The following is a 12653-nucleotide window of genomic DNA, read 5'->3' on the forward strand; positions in this document are numbered from 1 at the left end:
GCTTCTATCTCTAACTTGCAAATCTGCAGTTTCTAATCATATTCCGCTCTACGCACCATTTCCTTCTCCTGGACCTCCAGCTGAAGACGGGCATCACTTCACTTCAGTTTGGCATCACTACTTGCAACAACGCTACCCGGAGAGAAAGCCTCAAACCTAGGAAGCGTTGCAGGAGGAGTCTCATGATTAATATTGTCAATTCTAAGTGTATCTAATACACTTTCCCTATCATCTTCAATCGACACATCAGCCCTAGGCTGAGTTGACATGCTCGGGATTTCAAGAATCTTTAACTCCTCTAGTTTTTGCAGGATTTTCTCTCTTATCTCTTTTTTTTACTTTATACTTGTCTACTGAAATGTTAAAGTGAGCTGCAATACATAACATCTCATCTTTGTGACAGGAATACAACTTATCAACACTTGGATTTTCAATAAAGTCCTGTAAGTTAAAACCCATTTTTCAGCCAATGTACAACACCGACAATGACTTCTCAATTATTGGTTGTTTTTTTAGCTCAGGAAAATAGATATCCCGGACGAGTCCCCATTTGTTACGTCCCCACTAAGGTCTAGGGGACCTGGAGACAATAACATACAACCAATAAAAACGAGGGAGTCAGCCTAACAGTTGACAAAAGGTTTATTATGTGTAAACCCAGATCCAAACAGACATATAATTGAAACACTCTGTTGGTGAGGAGGAGTCAAAGGATTGTGCCAAACAAAAGAAACAAGCATAACAAAACCAGGCCTATATCTACGTCTACCCTTTGAAACAAAAACTCAAACAAAGCAACCCTCACTAACTAAACTACAAAAAATTTAACAAAACAATATACAGGGGTGGCAACAATCCGCTAACCTAGTGTGTCTAAACATTAGTTAGCTAGGTGGTGAGAAATGTACAGGGTACCCCAGACTTACCTAACTCCTCCACCTCTCAACACACACTTTCAAAAAGGTCAGACAATACAAAGAGAATGAGTTGATAAACACTGCAGGCTCCTTCATCAGCAACAGGCCCAGAGTGAGAGAGAGAGAGAAGACTTCCTGGGTGCCTCCTTTATGGTCGGCCCTGGCTGCTGATAGGCCAGCTGAGGGTGAGAGGATCCAATCAGCCATCAGACTCAGGTGCACAGGCAGATACCGATCAGCTGCTGATTAGCTGTGCAGAAGACAGGGAGAAGAGAGAAACACAGGAGGGAAAGAAAAAACACACAAGTACAGCCTGCCTGGCACGTAACACTACCAACACCAGATCCTGTCCTGTTGGGGGTCCAACCGACACCTGCTCCGCCGGGTTTCCTGCCAACACCATGTCCTGTCCTGTTGGGGGTCCCACCGACACCTGCTCCGCAGGATTTCCTGCCAACACCAAATCCTGTCCTGTTGGGGGTCCAACCGACACCTGCTCCGCCGGGTTTCCATATCCTGTCCTGATGGGGGTCCCGCCGACACGTGCTCCGCCGGCTTTCCTGCCAACACCTTATCCTGTCCTGTTGGGGGCTCCGCCGACACGTGCTACGCCAAGGGTCCTGCCGACACCAGCCCTTGTTTCTTCAGGAACACCTGTCCCGGCAACACCAGTGACTATCCCGTCCACACCTGTCCGGCCAGGGGTTCAACCTGCTCCTGCTCTCCATCCCAGTGTTCCGGCGATCCAGCTGACACTGGAGGGGTCCCATTGCGGTGTACGTCGTCCTCCGTCCTGCCAGTCCTCCTTCCTGCCAGTCCTCCGGAGCTATCCCGTCGTCGCCTTCATGCCCGGCCTCCTGAGTTCGCCCGCTGTGGTCTTCGCCCCTCCATGAACTCTGCTTCTCCCCCGGGCTGTCCGCCTGAGACCCCCACCATGAACTCTGCCATGCCCCTGGGTCGTCCGCCCGACAACCCAACCATAAACTCTGCCTTGCCCCCGGGCCGTCCGCCCGAGACCCCAACCATGAACTCTGCCTTGCCCCTAGGCCATCCGCCCGAGACCACCTCCTGTTCCTCTGTCTTGCCTCTAGGCTGTCAACCCAGACACTCCGGACCCCCTCCACCCACCCTTTTGGAAATGTTGGACTTTGTTTTGGACGTCTGGAATCCGTCCCTTGAGGGGGGGTTCTGTCACGATCTTGTGGTTATGTCACGGTTTTAGTGTTGTCCTTCTGGTAATGGGTAATTTGCTGTTCTGTTCTCCCTGTCTCTTGTTTTCCTCCTGTGTCTGATTGTCTCATTGTGTTCACCTGTTGCCCTTGTGTTTCTGCCTCCCTTACCCAGCTGACTCTCGTCCCGTGACTACCCCTCTCTGTATTTAGTCTTGTCTTTCCCTGTGTTCCCCTGTCGGTTCATTGTTCGTTTTTCCTGTCTCCCTCCATGTCAGTCACGGTCAGTTTTTTGGTGATGTATATTCCTTGTGGTATGATATCCATGCCATGTTTTTTGATCATCAGCTTTAAAAATAAAGCTTGGCTTTTGTTTATAGACCTCTTACATGCATTAGGAGCTGCGTGTAGTAATATGTACACATTGTACACATGCCATGACAATTGGGGTCCCTAGACCATTCCCTCACAGAGAAAAAAAACTTTACATTTTTGGGATTGTAGCGCAATTCACAAAGATTCCTCCAGATGGAGGCATAGTAAAATAAAATGACTTTATAAGGCGGGAAAAGTGTTCAAAACATGGGTAATGTTACTGTTTAAAGTCGGGGGAACTGTTTGAATTCAGTACAAAGACAACCAGGGTACACACACAAATGTTTTACCTGACAATAGTGTTCAAAACATGGGTAACTTAATGTTTAAAGTCGGGAGGAGCTGTTTTAATTCAGGAAAAATACAACCAGGGTGCAAAAACACCATTGTTATCCGGAGAAAGTGTTCTAAACATGGGTAAATTAATGTTTAAAGTGGGGGGGAGCTGTTTTAATTCAGGGAAAATACAATAAGGGTGCAAACACAGTATTGTTACCCGGAGAATGTGTTCTAAACATGGGTATATTATGGTTTAAAGGTTGAGGGGGGGACTGTTAAGGAGGCAGAGTGCAACCAGAGAGCATCATGCAGAACCTGGTTCTTACACCCAGGAATCAGTGTTTGAAACGTGGGGAAAGTGTTGTAAATAGAGGCAGAGTGTACCCAGAGAGCACACACTGTTTTAATTCAGGACACAGACATCCATGGTGAGAATATAACATTTCTACCCGGAAATAGGGTGCTAAACATGGGTATATTAGTGTCAAAGGAAGGGGGGAATGTTTTAATTCAGTTTTCAATGAAAACTGGTAATTCAGAATGTGCTATTTCAGAAGAAATAGCAGAATCTGAACATGTGCGAAACAGACTTTCTGTAGTGTCCCGTCAATTATGTTAAGTTGTGTCATGTTTGTGATTGTCATGTTCATGTTAGTTTAGTTTATGTTGCACTTCCTGTTTTATTTTGTACTCACCTTGTCTCATTACAGATCCCTTTACTTCCTGCCTTGGTTCTTTTTCCCGCCATCGTCAGTGTCTGCCCCGCCCCTGATTGTTTCTACCTATGCCCACTTACCTCATGTATATATTATCCTGTCTCCCCTTGTTAGTTGTCGGTTCGTCTTGTTCGTTGTCCCAAGAAGCCAGATCCAAGCCATCGCTTAAGAGATTCAGTGTTTTGCCTTTTTCCCTCGATGTGAGCACTTTACGTTTGTCATTTTGTTATTTCCTCTAAAAGAGTGATTTTGTTTTTGGAAGTAAAGATTATTTTATATCATCCTACATCATCCATCAGCACCAGGAGCAGCTAAAAATCGTTAGTCATGGAATAAAAGACCTTTCAGAACGCCAGGAGGATTTCCAAACCTCTGTCACGTCACAGGTGAACTATCTGGCAAAACAGCTCCACAGAGTCCTCACTCATCTAGAGGCAACTTCTACAGCTTTGATTCCTGCTACGCCACCTGATGCCAATCCTGCTGCTAATCAGGCCGAGGTCAGTTTCTGTCCTGTCCCACTGCGGTTGGCATCGCCAGATAAATATTCAGGTGAATCTGGCAACAGCCACGTTTGTGTCAGATGAGGCTAAAATAGCATTTATGGTCTCCCATTTCCCAACCGTCAGAGCTGCAGCATGGGCCACTGCGGAGTGATCAAGAGACTCCAGTATATGTAGATCTTTCACAGCATTCAAAGACACTATGAGCATGATTTTTTATCTTACCTCACCTGCCGATGACGCCACCCGTGTACTCGTGCAGCTCAAACAGCACCCGCTGCCAGTATTAGATTATGCCAGAGTTCCATACCATAGCCATAGACAGTGGCTGGAACACCCCGGCATTAATAGACGCGTTCCGGAATGGACTCTCTGAAACCATCAAAGACCACCTGGCTCCACTAGAACTACCACAAGACCTTGAATCTCTGATTTCCATGTCTATCTGAGTTGATAACCGCCTCAGAGAAAGAGAGAGAGGACAGCGCCAAACTGCAACAAGACATCCCAGCCACCAGGGGCGCTCTCTGGGTAGGCAGCCTTCATGGGATCCCTTGTTTCAATCTTCATCAGGCCCAGCAGGAACAGCGCCATCACAGGCACCGGAGGAGCCAATGCAGCTCGGGGGAACAAGAATTTCTCCAGAGGAAAGACGGCGCCGCCTGCAGGAGGGATGCTGCTTTTACTGTGGCCAATCGGGTCACCAGCAGGCGACATGCCCGGGAAAAGGGCATGCTCACCAACCATGAGGAGGGCGCTGGTGAGCAAGATTTCCTCTGACTATCCTCCCACAGACACTCAGAGACCCACACACCCAGACACCCATAGACCCAAGGCACATCACCCCCCCCCCTCTATTACCCAGGGAATAGGGCTCTGATGTGGGCTAAAGTATTGTTAGAAACAGTTCCAGTTAGAACGTGGCTTTTTTACCCAGGAATAAGTGTTTGAAACGTGGGGAAAAGTGGTGTGAATAGAGACAGAGTGTACACAGAGAGCACCATGCAGCACATGGATTTTTTACCCAGGAATAAGTGTTTGAAACGTGGGGAAAGGTGGTGTGAATAGACACATAGTGTACCCAGAGAGCAGGAGGCAGAACATAGCTTTTCTACCCAGGAATAATTGTTTGAAACGTGAGGAAATTGTTCATGTAGCCCCTTATAACTGTAATCATGATTAAAAATAATTTCTAGGGCAGAAAGTGTTTTAAAAGTGTTGGGAAAAGTGATGTGAATAGAGGTAGAGTGGACCCGGGGAGCAGGAGGCAGAACATGGCTTTTCTAATCAGGAATAAGTGGTTGAAACGCGGGGAGAACTGCTTGAAACGTCGGCAAAAGGGGAGGAGATAGCGCACCCAGAGAGCAGGAGGCAGAACATGGCTTTTCTACCCAGGAATAAGTGGTTGAAACGTGAGGAAAACTGCTTGAAACGTCGGCAAAAGGGGAGGAGATTGCGCACCCAGAGAGCAGGAGGCAGAACATGGCTTTTATACCCTGGAATAACTGTTTGAAACGCGGGGAAAAGTGGTGTGAATAGAGGGAGAGTTCACCCAGAGAGCAGGAGGCAGAACATGGCTTTTCTACCCAGGAACAAGTGGTTGAAACGCGGGGAGAACTGCTTGAAACGTCGGCAAAAGGGGAGGAGATAGCGCACCCAGAGAGCAGGAGGCAGAACATGGCTTTTCTACCCAGGAATAAGTGGTTGAAACGTGAGGAAAACTGCTTGAAACGTCGGCAAAAGGGGAGGAGATTGCGCACCCAGAGAGCAGGAGGCAGAACATGGCTTTTATACCCTGGAATAACTGTTTGAAACGCGGGGAAAAGTGGTGTGAATAGAGGGAGAGTTCACCCAGAGAGCAGGAGGCAGAACATGGCTTTTCTACCCAGGAACAAGTGGTTGAAACGCAGGGAAAACTGCTTGAAATGTCGGCATGAATAGAGGGAGAGTGCACCCAGAGAGCAGGAGGCAGAACACGGCTTTTATACCCGGAAATAACAGTTTCAAACGTGAGCAGAAGTGGTGTGAATAGAGGGAGAGACACCCAGGGTGCACACACACCAATGTTACCCGGAGAAAGTGTTCTAAACATGGGTGCATTAATGTTAAAATTCAGGGAAACTGTTTTAATTCAGGACAGACACATCCAGGGGGAGAAGATACATTGTTTACCCCCAAATAGTGTTGGAAACATGGGTAAATTAATGTCAAAAGTCGGGCAAAATGTTTAATTAAAATATTTACAGACATCACAGGTCCATCAAACTTGGTATGCAGTATGTGCACTATGTATCCTTTGGAACACACCCAAAAGGTTTGGGGGTCGTGCGCCCTTGTTTAACATATTAACCTATTTATCAGCCATAATAACATTGTTTCAGACTTAAAAACAGTTTTATACATTTTCAAAAATGAGGTCGGAGCTCCATCTATTGGAATTTGAAAGTATTACACTTGTGTCCATACAACATTATTTGTTTGCCGCAATGGGTGCACTAAACTGATAGGCAAATGGAGTATCATTCCGATTCAGATGCATTAAGCCATTCCGTCATCAGTTTCATGTTAATTTTGTACAGTTAATGCACTTTTCCCTTAGTGCCTCTTGATGACACGTCCAGTGTGTATGAGCTCTCAGGTCTAGGACTCCGTAGTTGCTGTGTGGAGATCCGTAAATCTCCAGATACACACTCTCCCTCCATCTAATTCAAATCATAAACGTCCCTTCTCCATGCTGAAACCTAAAATGGACGCTCAGATGCTTATCCTCATCTCTGCTGAAAAGCCAAACATCACGCACACTTAAAGGTAAACGTGTATTGTTAATAAAATAAGTACATTACACAACAATTTGGAGCAAATATTTATTGGGATTAAAGGTTAAACAACTGGATTAGAAAATAGATGGATACTCACCTACCTACGGGACATACGGAAACACGGTGGCTTTACGCACAAGCTGCGCCCACACCTCTATAAAAGAGACTGCAGATGACCCCTTCTGGCTCACTCTGGCCTGCTAGCTTGTCCTCCTGCATGCTGAAGCTTACTAGCACCGCTGCATATTTTTACGAAACACACTGCTTGAAAGGATCCCTTGAGCAGGGTTAGGGAATGTTCCGGTATTTGGACAAAATTAACATGGGATCACTCCGGTCAATGTACGTACTTCGTCTCACTGGAATATTAATGGCCAGATTGAATACAACATCTACCCAAATTCTCCGGTCAATGACAGGAGAGTTTTGAAAGTGACAAAACACTGTTCCACACATTTAAAAACACTTAATCAATGTTTACCCAGGATCCATGCACCTTTCCTGGCTTGTAAAATGTGGTGATGCGCCCTGGAGGTAGCGGGCATGCTCTGTGCGTGGTGCTGAACCCCAGCCTGTCTATGTGGAATACAAAAACAAACAAAGACAAACACCTTTAAGGTCACCAGGGTCGTGAGGTTCTTGTTCTGGCGGTGTGCATGGAGGGGTTTGACCTGGCTCCCTGGCACAATGTACATAGTCTGGAGCTCGCTGGGGTCCCGCATATGCTTTAATCACACTTTGGTCCATTTGCCTATCAGTTTGTTAATGAAGTGGACAGAGGCTGTTTTTTCCCCCTAAAAGTGACTTTTAATGGGGGTTTTTGCATTTAAATGATGGGTCTTATCATTCACGGGGGTCCCCGACACAATGCACATAGTCTGGAGCTCGCGGGGGTCCCGCATATGCTTTAATCACACTTTTGTCCATTTGCCTATCAGTTTGTTAACGAAGTGGACAGAGGCTGTTTTTTGCCCCTAAAAGTGACTTTTAACGGTGGTTTTTGCATTTAAATGATGGGTCTTATCATTGTGGAGGGTCCCCCACACAATGCACATAGTCTGGAGCTCGCTGGGGTCCCGCATATGCTTTAATTAGGCGTTTTAACACTTTTCCCCACGAAAATGATTTTTAATCATTTTTTGGGGGCTATCTAAATCAAATTCCGGTTAATGCAGAGCACAATCGTACCTTTTACTATTTTAATGTATTTGCATTATATATCTTTGGGCTATAAAAGCGACATATTTGGATGACTTTGTCAGTTTATGGAGCTTATCCCACAAATCCCGGAGGATCCGGGCCAAATTTGGGGGCTCATAGGCAGCCTGCCATAGGCCCCCACCCGTGGAAAGAAAACGAAATGAAAGAAAACGGTCAATTATATGTTAAAATAATCAAAAAATGAACTTTTAAAATTACAACAGAGAAGGGGCTCAGAGAAGGGGAGAAGGGGCTCAAGTGTTCGGCGCTTTGGGACGAAGCCCCGAATACTTTTCCCCTCCCCCGTTGCAAGGTACAACGGAGAGGGGAATCCAGACTTCCCCTCCTCCGTTGTAAAAAAACGTTCATGTTTTACAAGCTACCATCTGCACGAAATCGGAAACCCGGTTTTTGAGAGGACTCAGAAAAAAAACGGCTGTCCAACTTCATGGAGGAATTCATCCGCTGTATGTGCACTCTGGCTCGGATACATTTTGTTGCCCGGAGACCCCCCAGCATGGTTCTTCCCAAACTTTAAGTTTTTGAACTGAGCTCCGGAGGAAGGCAAGGGGAGTTGACAGGGGACTCAATCCGCCTCATGAGGCACTATTTTCGGATACATTTCAACACTTTTAGCCCTTTTTGATGGTTCTCCAAAAAATAACTCTGACTTTTTCAGAGTGTGGAGGAATGCAAGGGGAGTTGACAGGGGACTCAATCAGCCTCATGAGGCACTATTCTCGGATACATTTCAACACTTTTAGCCATTTTTGATGGTTCTCCAAAAGATAACTCTGACTTTTTCAGAGTGTGGAGCAATGCAAGGGGAGTTGACAGGGGACTCAATCCGCCTCATGAGGCACTATTATCGGATACATTTCAACACTTTTAGCCATTTTTGATGGTTCTCCAAAAAATAACTCTGACTTTTTCAGAGTGTGGAGGAATGCAAGGGGAGTTGACAGGGGACTCAATCCGCCTCATGAGGCACTATTCTCGTATACATTTCAACACTTTTAGCCAGTTTTGATGGTTCTCCAAAAAATAACTCTGACTTTTTCAGAGTGTGGAGGAATGCGAGGGGAGTTGACAGGGGACTTTACCCGCCTTATGGGGCACTATTCTCGGATACATTTCAACACTTTTAGCCATTTTTGATGGTTCTCCAAAAAATAACTCTGACTTTTTCAGAGTGTGGAGGAATGCAAGGGGAGTTGACAGGGGACTCAATCCGCCTCATGAGGCACTATTCGCGGATACATTTCAACACTTTTAGCCATTTTTGATGGTTCTCCAAAAAATAACTCTGACTTTTTCAGAGTGTGGAGGAATGCGAGGGGAGTTGACAGGGGACTCAATCCGCCTTATGGGGCACTATTCTCGTATACATTTTTTCATTTTCACCCATTTTTTATGGAACTCCAAAAAGACAAGTTATTCTTTTTTTTCCCTTCCTCTTCTGATTTCTCACTGATTGAATGGCAAACGCGACCCGCCATCGGAGGGCCTCCGCCGGCCCGGCCTCGTGCCGGTGCTCTGGCGGTCGGTTCCTCCGAACCGTGGGTTTGACTCTGATGGCCGGGAGGGACGAGGGAAACGTTGGGGGGGTCTGCTGGAGGCTCCTGCTGGAGTCTTGCGTTCACTGGGACCTGGCTCGAAAAACTCGAAACCCTGACTCCAGTGCGGTGTTGCGGCCATGCGCCTCCGGGTACCAGACTCCCCTGCCTCCTCCGTGTTGCGTGGGCTGCGTGGGGGTAACCCTGCGTGTCCGTTACCTTGCGTGTCTCTTACCTCCCAGGCCGACCGATATGAAGCGTTTCCAAGACGAACGGTCTGACTCAGGGGTCCCACCACAGGTTCCGTAGCGGGGTGGAAGTTCCACCTCCCCACTTCGCCGCGGAATGCAAGAGAAACACCTGTTTCTCTCATCCTCCACTGTGGCATAGCGGCCTTAGTCGGCTGCGGCATTCAGCAATTGGCCTTGCTCCGGGCACAGGACCCTACTTCATCAAACTACCTGTTTGATCCTGCGTAACAACCACATATATGCTTGTCTGCAAAGACATTGATCGAATGGCAAACGTGACCCGCCATCGGAAGGACTCCGCCGGCCCGGCTTCGTGCCGGTGCTCTGGCGGACGGTTCATCCAAACTGTGGGTTTGACTCTGCTCCTGGGAGCGCATATACGCTTGTCTGCAAAGAGGGACATGCTTGGTCCCGCCCAGGTGTTCTTCTACGGCTAGTGTCCAGCCAGCTGCGGTATCATCAAATTTGACCCGCCATCGGAGGGCCTCCTCCCCGGGTCCAGCTTCCAGTGCTTGGCGGTCGGTTCATCCAAACTGCGGGTTTGACTCTGCTCCTGGGAGCGCATATATGCTTGTCTGCAAAGAGGGACATGCCTGGTCCCGCCCAGGTGTTCTTCTAAGGCTAGTGTCCAGCCAGCTGCGGTATCATCAAATTTGACCCGCCATCGGAGGGCCTCCTCCCCGGGTCCAGCTTCCGGTGCTTGGCGGTCGGTTCATCCAAACTACGGGTAATCCTGGAGCGGACAAAGATATATGTATTTGCCTGAAGGATGGAAATAAACAAAGAATGATATTTTACAGGACATGATGGATATGTGTTTTTTCCAGGCTTTTTGGAAATAAACCAAATGTGATTTTGCAGTGCATTATATAGCTCATTTTACCCATGTGATGTTGTGCAGTACATTACTGAGCTCATTTAACGATATGGTCTACCAGGCGAAGTGGGATGCTGCCATTTCCCAACTGGTCTCCGGAGGAATATAAGGAGAGTTGACAGGGGACTCTGCCCAGTGCTCATGAACCAAATGAGGGGTGTGTTAGAGGGGAAGGCTCTGGCTGTTTCTGCAGCCTCTGCATCTACCTTCTCTCCCCACCCCGATACCAGCGCGTGCCTGCTGTAAAAGGCAGGTGCACGGGCTCTCACTGCCACTAACTCTGAGCCTGGCTCCCGAGAAGCACGTTCTCCCCGGCTGTCCGCCAGCAGATGAAAAACACCCACCTCTCCGCCTCTTCCGAGGGACGAGGGAACCGCGCTGGGGGGTCTGCTGGAGGTTCCTGCCGGGTGCTCCGTACTGCGTTTCACCGGGACCTGGCTCAAAAAACTCGGAACTCTGACTCCAGTGCGGTGTGGCGGTCTCGCCCTGGCCGTCCACCGTGCGCCTCCGGGTACCTGACTCTCCTGCCTCCTCTGGGGGCAGGTGCGAGGGGTTCAATGCCTCCTCCCCCCGCTGCGGCGAAAGCCGGAGCGGGACGGAGCGCCCGGAGGTACTGTTATCCCCACGTTTTTGTACCCAAAACTTACTTGTGAGCTCGTGGCAGAACCATGAAACAAAAAACAATCAATGTATCGGACCCATCACCAGCCCCGCGTTGGTGCGGAGGTGGGACCATTTTAACCAGGTGGTAACCCAAGTCCTCCCCTTGGTCCGTGTTCCCTGCATTGAAGCATCGGACCCATGGTTGCAATCACCAGTTGGCTAACGCATATAAACGGAGAAACAGAAAACCATTTAAATATAATTCATTGTGTGTGTTTTTGGAAGGATGTTGACCGAATGCCCGGTGTGCAGTCTCTGCTATCTGGCTTTGAATAAGCACCTTAAGCACAAACATGCAGTGCGGAACCTGGAGGAAAGAGGCATCATTCTTAAAATGGCCAGTGGTAGAATAAATGTTCGGACCAAACCCTGTCCCATCACAGGGTGTTCGTATGCTGGGAAGAAACTACACCGTCATGTAACTCGTGACCACCCTGAGTTCTCCCGAGATGAGGCACATCAGGTCATGGCAAGGCTGAAGCATAGTGTGGCCATGCAGTTGCTCCATGACCTCCGAGAGACTAATCCCATCATTGGAATGGCTGCATTATTGGATATAGACAATGAGGAGGAATACCCGGTGCACCCTCCACCCTTCTCCCCACATACCGAGTGTGACGAAGAGGACTGTATGCAGGTGAGGCTGGACAATGTGGCATTGAGTGCTCAGAAGGATGCCCTCATTGATGAGGTGAAGACCCTGCGCTCCAGGCTAAAACAGGGTCTAAAACCCAGGAAGCAGAATGCCACTGCTGCTCTGCTTGAGGAAGACGAAGAATGTATACGATTTAAGGGCGTAGCAATCCCAAGTACCCCCGACATGAACTCAGTAGCCTCCGGCAGCAATACCCCTCTCAAGAACCCGGTGAAGACTGTCATGCGGTCCATAGAAGCCTCTGCGAGTGAGACCCCTCTCAAGTCTGTGATGCGGTCCCCAGAAGCCTCCGGAAGCAAGACCCCGGTGAAGACTGTCATGCGGTCCGACAAAGCCTCCGGTAGTGAGACCCCGGTGAAGACTGTCATGCGGTCCCCAGAAGCCTCCGGAAGCAAGACCCCGGTGAAGACTGTCATGCGGTCCGACAAAGCCTCCGGAAGCAAGACCCCGGTGAAGACTGTCATGCGGTCCCCAGAAGCCTCCAGAAGCAAGACCCCGGTGAAGACTGTCATGCGGTCCCCAGAAGCCTCCGGAAGCAAGACCCCGGTGAAGACTGTCATGCGGTCCCCAGAAGCCTCCGGAAGCAAGACCCCGGTGAAGACTGTCATGCAGTCCATAGAAGCCTCTGCGAGTGAGACCCCTCTCAAGTTGGTGATGCGGTCCCCAGAAGCCT

This window comes from Notothenia rossii, assembly GCF_949606895.1.
Source record: "Notothenia rossii genome assembly, contig: scaffold_29, whole genome shotgun sequence".
Classification (NCBI taxonomy): domain Eukaryota; kingdom Metazoa; phylum Chordata; class Actinopteri; order Perciformes; family Nototheniidae; genus Notothenia; species Notothenia rossii.